The sequence below is a fragment of the Grampus griseus genome (assembly GCF_964374135.1).
Source record: "Grampus griseus genome assembly, chromosome: 2".
Classification (NCBI taxonomy): Eukaryota; Metazoa; Chordata; class Mammalia; order Artiodactyla; family Delphinidae; genus Grampus; species Grampus griseus.
Window position 1 is genome coordinate 49,358,582 of NC_139018.1, and position 16,656 is coordinate 49,375,237.

At 39.3% G+C, this 16,656-nt stretch overlaps 1 protein-coding gene across 24 annotated transcripts in view; it reads left to right on the plus strand.

The window, feature by feature from the left end:
• Positions 1-16,656, plus strand: part of TRIM9 (tripartite motif containing 9) — a gene marked incomplete at both ends in the record, with an annotated part of 110,278 nt that overhangs the window by 25,003 nt on the left and 68,619 nt on the right. The window lies entirely within an intron of this gene.

Below are 16,656 nucleotides of genomic sequence, written 5' to 3' on the forward strand. Positions count from 1 at the left end.
CTGAGCTGAGTGTACCTGTTCTGCTGAAGGAGTCATCAGGAATGTAGGTCCCTTTGGTCTTGCTGCCATCATCCTCACGGCCCAGGATTGCTCACCACCACACCTGCATTCTCACCACCACCATGGCCAGAGTTAGTTCTAGGGCGACACCCAGAGGCTAAGAAATACAGTCTTCATTCTCGTGGAAAGAATTCACATGCAGCTGAATCAATAACCTAATACATACGTGATCTCATTTAGTCTTCCCAACTTGTAACATTGATAGAATAGGCAACGCAGGAATAACTCTTCCCATTAGGTGGATGTGAGACTCATAGCACCTCAGTAACTAGCTCAAGGGCACTCAGATAATAAGTTGTTATGTCTGGACTAGACTAGCATTTCAGCTCTGAGTTCCAGTGCAAGACTGTGTTGTGCTGTAAGTCCAGGACCCTCTCAGCTGTACTGAGGAAAGTTGAAATGTGCTAGCCCAGGCCCCTAGATCACCATGGGACTTTCCTTCATTTTCACTTGTTTTTCAAGTCTCTTTACTAGGCTATCAATTGTTGCCTCTTGCTGTAATCTGTTTATAGAAACGTTACTTTCAGTGAATCGTAGACTTTGAAACAAAACAATCAAGGTTGTTAGAATTTAATTTAAAATCAGAGTAAATTGTCTTGGAATCAGGGCCCAACTTTCTCTCCTTTGAGTAAATTATCTTGAATTGATCTTTAGCAGATAAATTTGTGTATCAACTTGGCCCTGTCGACATCTTTTCCAACCCACCTCTTCTTTCTTACTGAGTTCCAGAGAGATGCTTTAGCCTTGTACAAATGTTTTGGTCTCAAAAGAATTTTTTTAATTTATGGATTTTATAACCTTGGTGATTTTTTTTAGTCAACAGAGTATATTACTAGAAGAAAGATGAGTAAATTCAGATTAAAAGACCATGATTTTGATTTTATAACAAAAATAAAACATAATTTTCATATCTTCTGAAATTTGCTGATGTGCAATGCTATTCTGCCCATGTACTGTATGTCATATTTTCAGTGGGTCACGAATGAACAGTTGACAAGCAGATTTTAAAGATAAAATCTAAGAAAAAAATTTCAAATATGACAAAGCAGTATTTTTAATTTAATGTATTTTATTTTAGCAGATAGAATATTACTCTAAAAGATAGGGGACTCAAGTTTTAATAATATTAATTATTATGACTTCCCAGAAAACAAATCCCTTCATCTTTAAGAGGAAATAGTGTGACTTGCATTATAACCTTCCTGAAGACAGATAAAAGAATATTTGTAAATTTCTTTGGGTTATTTTAGAAAACAGAAACATTTCAATTCTGTAATATGAGCAGCACTTCTAATAATCAGGCTAATAACAGTAATAGAACAATTCATTAGCTCAGTCATTTGCTGTTGAGACCACCCAAGCAATTCGCTTCCCATTGAAAGTGTGAGCAGCAATTTCTGTCAAAGTGGGGGGTGGCGGTTAGGGTGACGAAATAAGGATCAGAAGACTTAGAGCACAACATCAATGGCCATGCGGGTATAATATGTCTGAAACCCCATGCTGGCTTCCCAAAGAGCCTTATCAATAAGTGCTCCAAAAAATGAACGTCTCCAGAATGATTCTGTTAATCAATGGGAAGTGGGTTCATTTACTCATTTTTTTATCTGATGGGCAGAAGCTAAGCCAAGCCAGATGAATATTAAGGTACAAAATATTGCCTTAAATCTCTATTTCACCGTAATAAGTATTTGCTTTCTGATCCCAGAAGCTGGAAACACTGACCTTCGATTTGAAGAGGATCAGAGAAAGGGTTGGGAAAATTGCATTGTGTATGACAAGACAAGAATGATAGAGGAAACAAAGAAATAAAAAGAAAAAAACTGTTGGCCAGAAAAAACAAGATCTTGGCCCAGCTACAATTAAGATCCTTCCTGGAATTGTGAAACTTGAAGGATAATGGCATAAGAATAACAAAAGAATAATTTTCTTTGATGGTTTGCTGAGCTGGTGCTCCAAACCAATGCCTAGGTCATCTATTTTGTATTCAGAGTACTGTGCCCCCTGAGGGATGGCTCACTGTGTCCAGGTGAGGTGACATTTCCAAATTGCCTGAAAAATGTTGGACTCATTTGTTTAATGTCAAGGTTTTATACATGGGATTATGAGATCTGGGATCTAGAGTGTAGTAGACCTGGTGCTGGGGATTATTCAAAGATTAGTTTGTTTATTTTGTTTTTAGAAATTCAGCTTTGGATTTAGGTAGTACAGTTGCAAATTATACATTTGTATAGAATGAATGTATTATGTGCTAGACTGAGGGCTAACACAAAGAATTTGATATTTAAAAATTTTTGAAACCAAATAAATACCAATTAATGTTTTCATTCCATTACATGATAAAGATTCACTGACTAAAAACTAATATCTGATCTGGTTAGAGAGGTTTTAATACTCTGGAATATTCTAATGTTTTAGCTGGATCAGTGATTATGAATGCATAGGCATTATTTTGTCCCATTGTAAAGGGTTTTTTTCCACGTCTGTAATAAATAGACGCGAGCAAAACATCAGAGACAAGTGAAATGTTGAGTAGTAAGGTTGATTCCTAAACGTATTTATCTGAATTTATACATCCTAATGAAGGTTGTCCCCTATGGGAAAGGAGTGCATAATTAATCTTTTCAGGCTTGTCTAAAATTGTTTATGAATAACAATTGATAAGTCTCACGAATTTATATATCTAGTAAAATATAAATATTATAATTTCAAATTTGTACAAGTTATATTCATGGATTCTAAGATGTACATTGTATTAGCTTCCTATCCCTGCCATAAAAAATCATACAAACTCAGGAATTACCTGGCAGTCCTGTGGTTAGGACTCCGCACTTGCACTTCAGGGGGCACAGGTTTGATCCTTGGTCGGGGAACTCAGATCTCACATGCCGCATGACCAAAAAAAAAAAAAAAAATTAATTAAAATAAATAATAAACGACAACTCACTAAAAAAAAAAAAATTATACAAACTTGGTGGATTGAACAATCACAGGTTTATTACCTTTTACAGTTCCATGGGTTAGCAGTTCGATACAGATCTCTCTGGGCTAAAATCAGGTGTCAGCAGGGCTGCATTCTTTCTGGAGGCTCTACAGGGGAATCTATTTCCTTGCCTTTTCTAGCTTCTAGAGGCCACCCACCTTCTTCACTCATCGTTCCTTCCTCCATCTTCAAAGCCAACAACCTTGCTCCTCTCTGACGATTCTTCTGTAATTACATCTCCCTCTGACCCTTCTGCCTCTGTCTTCCACTTCAAGGACCTTTGTGATTATAATCTGGAATAATCTCCCCATCTTCTGATTAGCAATGTTAATTCCATCTGCATGTATTCATCTATATGAATACCTAACATGTTTGTGGGTTCTGGAGATCAGGTTGTGGACATGTTTGGGGGCCATTATTCTGCCTACCACACACATTTTTTTTCACATTTTATCATTTCTGCAATCAGGATATGACTTACAATCAATGTGATTTTTAACAATTGCTTCATAGTTTAACTGGCAATGCTTTTCTTTCTTACTGGAACATAAAATGATGGTGCTTTTTAGGATCGATGGCATTTAGACCTAATGAAATAACTTATGGTAACTTCAAAGTAATATGCCAAATGAGTACAAGTAATGTTTAATCCTTTCTTTTCTGTGCGAGTCATAAATCATACTCTCAAAATGATGTCAAACTTCTTTCTAGAGAAAGATGAACTAATTCTGTGATGGTCCCTGGACTTCAATTACTAAATTTTAAGGTAATGAATTTTTAAAATTCAGGTTGACCGTTCATCTATCTTTAGAGATGATGGCTGATTAAATTGACAACTTCTTTTATTAAAGATTTTAAGAAAGCAGATGCTTGTATATTCGTTTTTGCCCATAAATATTTCCTGTACATTTGATAGTCTTTATCTTCAGGTGATAATTTGTAACCCCTCTCATCCCTAAGGATACTCGTTCTGATCAATCTTGCAGTTGAGCTTGTGTGTCTGGGAAACTCCCAAAGAGTGTGAAGTATGAACTACAGACTGAGTGTTGAGTGAACTTTTCTGCATTTGAATTGAATGAAGCCTCATCCCCTGTTGTCAGTGTGTACAGGGCATCGCTTCTCATCAGTAAGAGCATCCCCAGCTCCATAAAGACTAAGGTCTTTAAAAGAAAGTACCAGGAAGAAACAGATGATTTCTCTCAGGACTTTGGGAGGAAATGGGCTTGACAACTTGACTCATCTTGGGACCCTTAGGAGTCTGATAAATAGTGTGAGAGTACCTGAAATAAAGCTCATCTAATTATTATTAATAAAACATTTCGTAAATATGAAATGAGTGCTCAGTGCAAGGTATTTTTCAAGATTCTTTTCAATTCTTAGTTTTTTGTTGGTTTGTTTAGTCTACAGAGAGTAAAATGACAAGTTCTTTCCATCAGTGTCAGGAATGAGGTATGGGGCTTATACTGTGCACCAATAAAGTGATGTGACCTGTGAATCCTAACTCTCAACACTTAGAGATTTACAGCCAATGATGTCTGTATCTGGGGTCAAAAATGAGGGTTAAAGAGGAATCTGCTTAAGTAATGGAGTCTGAGTGCATAGTGGCAGCTGCTAAACTGAATTATAGAATCTTGGCAACCTCTGTGCCTATGTCAAAACTCTGCTTTGAAATCAGGGACTTGTATCAATTGAAGAGTGTTGACATGTCAGAGTACGCTGCTTCAGGCAACAGAATCAGTGTCTCCTTCCCATTTAAAATAAAATCCATAGGGATTAAACACAAATTAAATGTTGCTAATAGCAACGATAGCCAAAATACTAAGGGACGAGACTGTTGATGATTAAATTTAATTCTCCTGAGAAGAGGAATTCCAGCAGACACACAACAGGGGGTAAAAATGTTTTGAAGACTCTTTATTAACTAAAAAGCAATTCCTAATCTTTTTCGCAGGCCTTGGCTCTTTTGTTATTTGTATAGTGTCTCCTCAAGTGTTACGGAGTTGGCAGTTTGCTTTACAACATTTATAGGTCTTTTTTCTACCATACTAATGATTTTGGAAAAATACATGTTGAGAGAATTAACTTAATGACAAGCCACATAAGGTATTAATAGAATTCAGTAGCTGGATCATTGTGCCTATTAGATAAAAAGACCGTGAGTATGGGTTGTTTGCTCCATCTTTTCTTCAGGGAGCCTACGTTTATACCTCACTAACAGTCCAAGTTTAGGATGATTTAGCTATTTGCATTCTACTCCTCTGCTAATTACACCCACACTGGCAAGCTAGGTGAATGCATCTCTTCCTGGGTGTTTTCTGTAAAAATCTCTCAATCTCAATGTGCAGCAGAGGCCTGCCTTCACCTCACCACCCCAAATTCCTCTTCAGTGCTTTCCTTCCTCACAGCGGTGGTTTGGCTAAGAGAATCACAGCTCCCCTGAGTGCCACTGGGGAGGCCAAGGAGGGAGGGAATGTGAAATTGAGAGAAAGGAAAGGAGCAACAACAAGGGAGAGGGGCATTAAAGAGAGAGCACAGGTGAGAGAGATGAGATAAAGAGACAGGAGGAAGGAGAAAAGATAGATACATGTTCAGGGACAAAGAGGCTTTCCTGTAGTTACCTGGTTATGATAATATTTTTTTGTAACTGGCAAATCAGAACATATCAGTTCCTTACTAAAAACCTTCCAATGACTTTCCGTCGTACTCAGAATTAAATCCAGGCTCCTTACCATGACCTTCAAAGGCTTACATGATCTAGCACTTAGTGACACCACTTAGTGACTAAAAGCAATTCGTCATCTCTCACAGTTTCTGTGGGTCAGGAATCAGGAGTGGCTTGGCTTCGTGATTCCGGCTCAGAGTCTCTCATGAGGTTGCAGTCAGATGTTAGCTGGCACCAAAGTCATCTGAAGGCTTGTGTAGGGGTGGAGAATCCATACCCAAGGAGGCTCACTCAGATGGCTGGCACATTGGTGCTGGTTGTTCGCGGGAAGCCTCAGTTCCTCTCCATCAGCTTCTCCAAGGGGTCTGGGCTTCCTCACAACCTGTCAGGTGGGTTCCTATGGGTGAGCATCTCTGGAGACAGGGAGGGAAGGAGGGAGAGAGAGAGGAGAAAGAGAGGGAGAGAGAGATTGGAAGCGAAGCAGAAGGAAGCTTTATCCTCTTTATGACCTAGCCTTGGAAGGCACATAAGATTACTTCTGTCACACTGCAATGACTGGGACAATCCCAAGCCCTCTCTAGCTTCAAGGAGAGGGAACATAGACCACTTCTCTCGGCGGGTCACGTTGTTAGAAGTACATCTAGGAAGAGATAAGTATATAGATATGGCCATCTTTGAAAAACACAGTCTTCCACGGGGAGGGTTCCCTGTGGTTATATGGTTATAATAACTATTTTATGTAAACGGTAAATCAGGTAATATCAGTTGGTCTAATGGCTCTCCATCAGTTACTTTCAAGAACTCCTTACCTACAAAACCTTACATGACCTAGCCCTTCACTGTGAACCCTTCTTCTACTCCCCTTATCCCACCCACACCCCTCTCCAGCCATGCTCATCTTTTTGACACTTCTCACACCTGCTAAGCACATTCCCTCTCCGCGGATTGGTTTTCTCCCAAATTGTCACGTGATTTGCTTCCTGGCTTTATTCAGGTCTCTATTTAAAGGGTACCTTCTGAGAAAGGCCCTCCCTGTGAGCCCCTCACTACATGCCCACGTACACACTCACTTTCTCTCTCTCCTCTCTTTCCCCTTACCTCACTCTATCTGTCTTCAAGGCACTTGTCACTACCTGACATCATGGATAGAGAGATAGATGGATAGATGGATGGATAGATAGATAAATGGATAGAAAGAGAGAGAGATCTATATCTATATAATGTCATCTATTAGATACAGATACAGCTTTGTTCTCTTGCCTCTCAGCAGAATATGTGTTCGATGAGGGCAGGAACTCATTTTGTTCACCAAATGAGTTCCAATACACAGAATAGTGTCTACCCCAGAGTAAGTGCTCACTCTGTGCGTGTGTGTGTGTGTTGAATGAGTGAATGAAAATAAAAAGGGATGGCACCTGTTCCTGAAGGCCATTCCCAGGTTCCTCTGATCAACGTTGGCAGCACCGTAACGAGTGTGTCTGGGAGGATCAGGAAAGGCAGCGCTCCACAGCATGTACACCTTCTAGCTGCTAAGTCACAGTGAGACCCAGTGTAATCTTTTCAGTCTTGATGAAAGAATAAGAAAAGCCCATCATGGTGCTTACACTAAACTAAGTTAACGTAAATGATAAGACTGAGACGGGATGACTTTTAATTTGTGGATTCAGAGTCCAACCCAACCCTTTGCTTTGCTTTTGCGTTTGTTGCTTGTGCCAAAATCAACAATCTCTGAGGCTTTTTGAAGTAGTGGAGCACTGTCTTAATGATGATATATCAAAGAGTTAAAACTTCAGGGTAAGTAGCATTCCGTAATGGATTTTAAAGGCAGGCTTGCCTTGCGTATCACTGGGTTCAAGGGAAATGGTACGGCTAAGGAGCTGAGAGTTCAGACCTTTTCTGAAAGCCAGCAGAATAAAAGCAAGAATAATGCCTATGCTTACTCATTTAAGAAATTTGGCAACAACTTGATCAGTGATGGTTCTGCTTACTACGGGAAGCAGAGAAAGCAGCAGGACATCTCTGGACCAGATCTCCTCACTGCTGTGCTGCAGCCATGCCGAAAGGCTCACAGTTCCCAACTAAGCCGGGCCATCTTACCCCTCCACACCTTTGCTCGCTGGGAACGCTACAGCTCTTGAGCTTTACCTCCTGACGCTCTCTTAACCCACACCCCTCAAAGTAGAACCAGGTGCTGCATTCTGTTAGGTCCACAGTAGCCTGACGCACACCTCTCACAGCACCATAACACTTTTTTTGCATTTATGTAAGTTCGCATGCCTGCCTCCTCTCCTGGATCACCAGCTTCTCCAGGACAGTCTGGGGTCATGCTGGTCTTTGTGTCCCTACTAACTAACCAATGACTTTGACATAGGACACACTCAGTAGAAGGATTTGATGGATGGACAGGCAGACAGACAAGTGCATGGACTTTCTTAACAGTGCTCTGTTGAGAACGGCTCTTGAAAAAATGAGGGAAGACATGCTCAGCACCCTGCTGTCATTCTCACTGGGGAAAAGCATTAGTGGCTCTCTTCCTAGACTGTCACATTGAATGTGGCTCCTGTCTGTAAAGTCTGTGAGATGAGAATTCTCAGGACAGGCCTTCGGGGACAGAGCTGCACGACCTCTATATCACCTGCAGTCAAACCTTCACGTGGCAGGGACTGCCCATGTGATGATCCTTCCCTAAGCTGCCAGACATCCAGTTTAACCCTGAAAACCTCTGCATGTGCAACAGTTGGAGAATTTAATTTGGTATAGCTAGATATTCATTTTTCTAACATTAATGATAGAGCCTTGTAGGAGTAAAATTTAGGAAATGGCATCTTGGAGCAAGCTATCAATCAGGAAGGAAAATATTACCTTTCAGGGCCTGAATGAAGGCATGGACTGTACAATGATAAGATAGCTAACGGGACTTTTTAATAAGAATAAATTATGTAAGAGCATATGTATGCAAAATAGATTGTTCTTTTAGGTGTTTCTTTAAATTACAATGAAATATAAATATTTGTTAAAAGCTATGTATTTCCATTGAAAATATTTTTATATGAAATGTTGCTAAAAGCTATATACTTCAATTGAAAGCTTAGTTCTTGTTCTCTAAAATGTGTTGCATTATTCTCACTTGGGGGAAAAAAAATGAATCTCTCAAGATTTTCCCATAGCATTTGGTTGGTACCCTTCTTTGGCCATTTTTCTTACCAGATACAGATCATATGTGCAAGTCTTGCCTATGCTAGATCTCATGTCCCTTGTCCTGTTTGTGTTTGTACAGCAGGGCCTAGACCAGTGCTTTGCACATGTTAGATGCATCCGGAATATTTTAATTAATTACCAATCAAATAACTTGCTGCAGAGTGTTAATCGTCCTCTCTTGCTTCCTAACTTTGCAACACTGCTGGTAACAAATCAGTCCCATGATTTCATCATCCTACAGGATGGTTTTCTAAGCATTATGTTCATTCCTCAATATCCAGCCATTGCCCAGTGGGCCTGACCTTGCCATCAAGGAGCTCCGGTGGGGACACAGCCATGGAAGAATGAGTGCTGAGGCAGGGGTAGATGAAGGTGCTGTCTGAGTGTAACTGATAGTCTCACCTGGGGCAGGGCAGTCAAGGACAGCATCTCAGAGGAGGCAATGTTTGAGCTACAGGACTCAAGAGATAACACACTATGCAGACAAATGATGCTCCCAATGTGTGCCTCCCCAGGGACATTCCCTTCCCCGTTATCGGAGGTGACTCTGTCCTGAATTTGTATTTATCATCTCCATGCATTTCTTTATAGTCTTACTATAAATATACGTATCCCTGTTTTCCACCTTTATATCCGTGGTACCATAGTGTTCATGCAATAAGAACCAATGATTTACTAGGCACCTAAGATATGCCAGCACTGTTGTAAACACTGTACATATACTGAACCAGTTAATCCTCACAACAACTCGATGATGTGGGTGCTATGGTTATCCCATTTTTACTAAGAAAGAAACAAAGGCTCATAGTCTTCCATTTGTCCAGGGTTTCACAGATAATTAGTGGGAAAGCCAGGATTCAATCAGGCACTTGTAAGAAGTAATATCGAGAAATCCCTTCTACACTTTTTCCAGTTTCCTCAGTGGTAACATTTTGCGAAACAGTAGTACAATATCACAATATAGCAGGATAGCGACACTGATACAATACACCAATTTTATTCCGATTTCCCAATTTTACTTTTACTTTCGTGTGTGTGTGATTTCTATATAATTTTAGCACTAGTATAAGTTTGTATAGACACCACCACACTCAAGATGATCAATAGGTTGGACCCCACAAGTCTCCCTCCTGTTGTACTTTTAAAACCACACTTTCTCTCTCACCATCCGACCCCCAACCTTCTACAACCCTCACCTCTAACCCATTCCTAACCAGTGGCAACCTCTAAACTGTCCTTCATTTCTAAAACGTTAGCATTCCAAAGCCCAAATTTTTAATCTCTCTATTATATTACAATTTGCTTTTTTTCCAATGAATATTTTATTTTCAAGATTGATACATTGTTTTTTTATTCTCTTGTTCATTCATTGTAACTGTGGTGTGCACACTCACTGACTTACTTAACTTTTCTTCTGTTGATGGACATTAAGGTTGGTTCCAGGATTTTTTTCACCAGTACGAACAATTCATGAATATATCTCCTTGTGCAGACTGTTGCTTCTTCACACTTGAATTGGGGTCTGCTTTTGATGACCAAAGAAAGATGAATGAGAAAAATTATTTGTTACAGATAATGCACCTATTTGTTATAATCAAACTCACCAGAACTGTCTTATCAGAGTCATTCGCTGTCCTCTTTCTCACAAATATCCAAATTACTAGCTCACTTCTAATGAAGGTGTTTGAGTTAAGGCAAACAATGTCACAATACAATGACAGTAGCGTCACATGTCCTCTATTTTAATGGGGATTTACGTTACAGTCTCCTTAGTCTGGACTACCTGGAAGGTCCATCTAGTTGGAAGGGACCTTCCAGGTAGTCCAGACTAGTTAGGTCTTGAATGCCCTCTACAATCTTCCCATCAAAGCTTGACATCCTATACCAAACCTCCAGGGTCAGGTAACTCTGCCCCTCTCCAGGCAGCCCATCACACCTCCTGATAGCTTGGAGAGTTGAAAGTCCTATTTGACATTAAAATGAAATCTGTCTAGGCGCAGCACTGCCATCACCGCAGCTGTCGGCACCGGAAACCATGGCTCCACGCAGGCGGCGCTCACGCCTCTGCTCCCCGCCTAGCCCGCACCCACCTAACTGCCAGGGCTGTCTCCAGGCTCCCGCCGCTGCCGCCGCATGGTCGACAGCACCACTGCCGCCGCATGGTCGGCAGCGCTGCTGCTCGCCTTCCAGTCAGTAGTGAATCAGGCTTCTGACACCACCCATTACAGATAATATTCTCAGAGGACAAAAGTGCCCTTCTGGCAGCCAAATCCAATGTCTTAGAAGCAAGAAGAACTACAGTCCTGCAGCCTGTGGAACAAAAACCACATTCACAGAAAGGTAGACAAGATGTAAAGGAGAGGGATATGTACCAGCTGAAGGAACAAGATAAAACCCCAGAAGAACAACTAAATGAAGTGGAGATAGGCAACCTTCCAGAAAAAGAATTCAGAATAATGAAAGTGAAGATGATGCAGGACCTTGGAAAAAGAATGGAGGCAAAGATCGAGAAGATGCAAGAAATGTTTACCAAAGACCTAGAAGAATTAAAGAACAACCAGACAGAGGTGAACAATACAATAACTGAAATGAAAAATACACTAGAAGGAATCAACAGCAGAATAACTGAGGTAGAAGAATGGATAAGTGACCTGGAAGACAGAATGGTGGAATTCACTGCTGTAGAACAGAATAAAGAAAAAAGATGAAAAAAAATGAAGACAGCCTAAGAGACCTCTGGGACAACATTAAATGCACCAACAGTCACATTATAGGGGTCCCAGAAGGAGAAGAGAGAGAGAAAGGACCCAAGAAAATATTTGAAGAGATTATAGTCGAAAACTTCCCTAACATGGGAAAGGAAATAGCCACCCAAGTCCAGGAAGCACAGAGAGTCCCATACAGGGTAAACCCAAGGAGAAACATGCTGAGACACATAATAATCAAACTGTCAAAAATTAAAGACAAAGAAAAATTATTGAAAGCAACAAGGGAAAAATGACAAATAACATACAAGGGAACTCCCATAAGGTTAACAGCTGATTTCTCAGCAGAAACTCTACAAGCTAGAAGGGAGTGGCATGACATATTTAAAGTGATGAAAGGGAAAAACCTGCAGCCAAGATTACTCTACCCAGCAAGGATCTCATTCAGATTTCACGGAGAAATCAAAAGCTTTACAGACAAGCAAAAGCTAAGATAATTCAGCACCACCAACCAGCTCTACAACAAATGCTAAAGGAACTTATCTAAATGGGAAACACAAGAGAAGAAAAAGAGCTACAAAACCAAACCTATAACAATTAAGAAAATGGTAATAGGAACATACATATCAATAATTACCTTAAACGTGAATGGATTAAATGCTCCAACTAAAAGACACAGGCTTGCTGAATGGTTACAAAAACAAGACACATATATATGCTGTCTAAAACAGACCCACTTCAGACCTAGGGACACATACTGACTGAAAGTGAGGGGATGGAAAAAGATATTCCATGCAAATGGAAATCAAAAGAAAGCTGGAGTGGCAATACTCATATCAGACAAAATAGACTTTAAAATAATGTTACAGAGACAAGGAAGGACACTACATGATGATCAAGGGATCAATCCAAGAAGAAGATATAACAATTATAAATATATATGCACCCAACATAGGAGCATCTGAATATATAAGGCAACTGCTAACAGCTATAAAAGAGGAAATCGACAGTAAAAATAGTGGGGGACTTTAACAGCTCACTTACACCAATGGACAGATCATCCAAACAGAATATTAATAAGGAAAAACAAGTTTTAAATGACATATTAAACAAGATGGGCTTAAATGATATTTATAGGATATTTCATCCAAAAACAGCAGATTACACTTTCTTCTCAAGTGTGCACAGAACATTCTCCAGGATAGATCACATCTTAGGTCACAAATCAAGCCTCAGTTAATGTAAGAAAATAGAAATCTTATCAAGCATCTTTTCCGACCACAATCTTTTCCGAAATCAATTGCAGGGAAAAAAACATAAAGAACACAAACACATGGAGGATAAACAATTCATTACTAAATTACCAACAGATCACTGAAGAAATCAAAGAGGAAATCAAAAAATATCTAGAGACAAATGACAGTGAAAACATGATGATACAAAACCTATGGGATGCAGCAAAAGCAGTTCTAAGAGGGAAGTTTATAGGAATACAATCCTACCTCAAGAAACAACAAACATCTCAAATAAACAATCTAACCTTACACCTAAAAGAACGAGAGAAAGAAGAACAAACAAAACCCAAAGTTAGTAGAAGGAAAGAAATCACAAAGATCAGAGCAGAGGAATTCTCTGGTGGCGCAGTAGTTGAGAATCTGCCTGCCAATGCAGGGGACACAGGTTCAAGCCCTGGTCTGGGAAGATCCCACATGTCACAGAGCAACTGGGCCCGTGAGCCACAACTGCTGAGCCTGCGCGTCTGGAGCCTGTGCTCCGCAACAAGAGAGGCCACGACAGTGAGAGGCCCGCGCACCACGATGAAGAGTGGCCCTCGCTCGCCACAACTAGAGAAAGCCCTCGCACAGAAACGAAGACCCAACACAGCCATAAATTAATTAATTAATTAATTTAGAAAAAAGAAAAAAAAGATCAGAGCAGAGATAAGTGAAATAGAAACAAAGAAAACAATAGCAAAGATCAATAAAAGCTGGTTTTTTGAAAAGATAAACAAAATTGATGAACAATTAGCCAGACTCATCAAGAAAAAGAGGGAAAGGACTCAAATCATTAAAATTAGAAATGACAAAGGAGAAGTTACAACAGACGCTGCAGAAATACAAAGCATCCTAAGAGACTACTACAAGCAACTCTATGCCAGTAAAATGGACAACCTGGAAGAAATGGACAAATTCTTAGAAAGGTATAAGCTTCCAAGACTGAACCAGGAAGAAACAGAAAATATGAACAGACCAATCACAAGTAATGAAATTGAAACTGTGATTAAAAATCTTCCAAAAAACAAAATTCCAGGACCAGATGGCTTACAGGTGAATTCAATCAAACGTTTAGAGAAAAGTTAGCACCCATCCTTTTCAAACTCTTCCAAAAAATTGCAGAGGAAGGAACACTCCCAAACTCATTCTATGAGGCACCATCACCCTGATACCAAAACCAGACAAAGTTACTACAAAAAAAGAAAATTACAGACCAATATCACTGATGAATATAGATGGAAAAATCCTCAACAAAATACTCAAAAACAGAATCCAACAACACATTAGAGAGATCATACACCATGATCAAGTGGGATTTATCCCAGAGATGCAAGGATTCTTCAATATATGCAGATCAATCAATGTGATACACCATATTAACTAATTGAAGAATAAAAACCATATGACCATCTCAATAGATGGAGAAAATGCTTTTGACAAAATTCAATACCCATTTATGATAAAAACTCTCCAGAAAGTGGGCATAGAGGGAACCTACTTCAACATAATAAAGGCCATATACGAGAAACCCACAGCAAACATCATTCTCAATGGTGAAAAAGTCAAAGCATTTCCTCTAAGATCAGGAACAAGACAAGGATGTCCACTCTCACCACTATTGTTCAACATAGTTTTGGAAGTCCTAGCCATGGCACTCAGAGAAGAAAAAGAAATAAAAGGAACCCAAACTGGAAAAGAAGAAGTAAAACTGTCACTGTTTGCAGATGACATGATACTATACACAGAGAATCTAAATATGCCACCAGAAAACTACTAGAGCTAATCAATGCATTTGGTAAATTTGCAGGATACAAAATTAATGCACAGAAATCTCTTGCATTCCTAAATTTGCAGGATACAAAATTAACGCACAGAAATCTCTTGCATTCCTATACACTAATAATGAAAAATCTGAAGGAGAAATTAAGGAAACGCTCCCATTTACCATTGCAAAAAAAAGAATAAAATACCTAGGAATAAACCTACCTAGGGAGACCAAAGATCTGTATGCAGAAAACTATAAGACAGTGATGAAAGAAATTAAAGATAATACCAACAGATGGAGAGATATACCATGTTCTTGGATTAGGAGAATCAATATTGTGAAAATGACTATACTACCCAAAGCAATCTACAGATTCAATGCAATCCCTATCAAATTACCAGTGGCATTTTTTATGGAACTAGAACAAAACATCTTAAAATTTGTATGGAGACACAAAAGACCCCAAAAAGCCAAAGCAGTCTTGAGAGATAAAAACAGAGCTGGAGGAATCAGACTCCCTGGCTTCAGACTATACTACAAAGCTACAGTAATCAAGACAATATTGTACTGGCACAAAAACAGAAACATAGATGAATGGAAGAAGATAGAAACCCCAGAGATAAACCCACACACCTATGGTCAACTAATCTATGACAAAGGAGGCAAGGATATACAGTGGAGAAAAGACAGTGTCTTCAATAAATGGTGCTAGGAATACTGGACAGCTACATGTAAAAGAATGAAATTAGAACACTCCCTAACACCATACACAAAAATAAACTCAAAATGGATTAGAGACCTAAATGTAAGACAGGACACTATAAAACTCTTAAAGGAAAACATAGGAGAACACTCTTTGACATAAATCACAGCAAGATCTTTTTTGATCCACCTCCTAGAGTAATGGAAATAAAAACAAAAATAAACAAATGGGACCTAATGAAACTTAAAAGCTTTTGCACAGCAAAGGAAACCATAAACAAGATGAAAAGGCAGCCCTCAGAATGGGAGAAAATATTTGCAAACGAATGAGCGGACAAAGGATTAATCTCCAAAATATATAAACAGCTCATGCAGCTCAATATTAAAAAAAGAAACAACCCAATCCGAAAATGGGCAGAAGGCCTAAATAGACATTGCTCCAAAGAATACATACAGTTGGCCAAGAAGCACATGAAAAGCTGCTCAACATCACTAATTATTAGAGAAATGCAAATCAAAACTACAATGAGGTATCACCTCAGACCAGTTAGAATGGGCATCAACAGAAAATCTACGAACAACAAATGCTGGAGAGGGTGTGGAGAAAAGGGAACCCTGTTGCACTGTTGGTGGGAATGTAAGTAAATTGATACAGCCACTATGGAGAACAGTATGGAGGTTCCTTAAAAAACTGAAAATAGAATTACCATATGATCCAGCAATCCCACTACTGGGCATATACCCAGAGAAAACCATAATTCAAAAAGACATATGCACCCCAATGCTCATTGCAGCACTATTTACAATAGCCAGGTTATGGAAGCAACCTAAATGCCCATCAACAGATGAATGGATAAAGAAGATGTGGTACATATATACAATGGAATATTACTCAGCCATAAAAAGGAATGAAATTGGGTCATTTGTTGAGATGTGGATGGATCTAGAGACTGTCATACAGAGTGAAGTAAGTCAGAAAGAGAGAAACAAATATCATGTATTAATGCATGTATGTGGAACCTAGAAAAATGGTACAGATGAACCAGTTTGCAGGGCAGAAGTTGAGACACAGATGTAGGTAACAAACGTTTTTTATTTCCATTACTCTAGGAGGTGGATCAAAAAAGATCTTGCTGTGATTTATGTCAAAGAGTGTTCTCCTATGTTTTCCTTTAAGAGTTTTATAGTGCCCGGTAACAAACGTATGGACACCCACGGTGGGGGGTGGTTGTGTGATGAATTGGGTGATTGGGATTGACATGTATACACTGATGTGTATAAAATTGATGATTAATAAGAACCTGCTATAT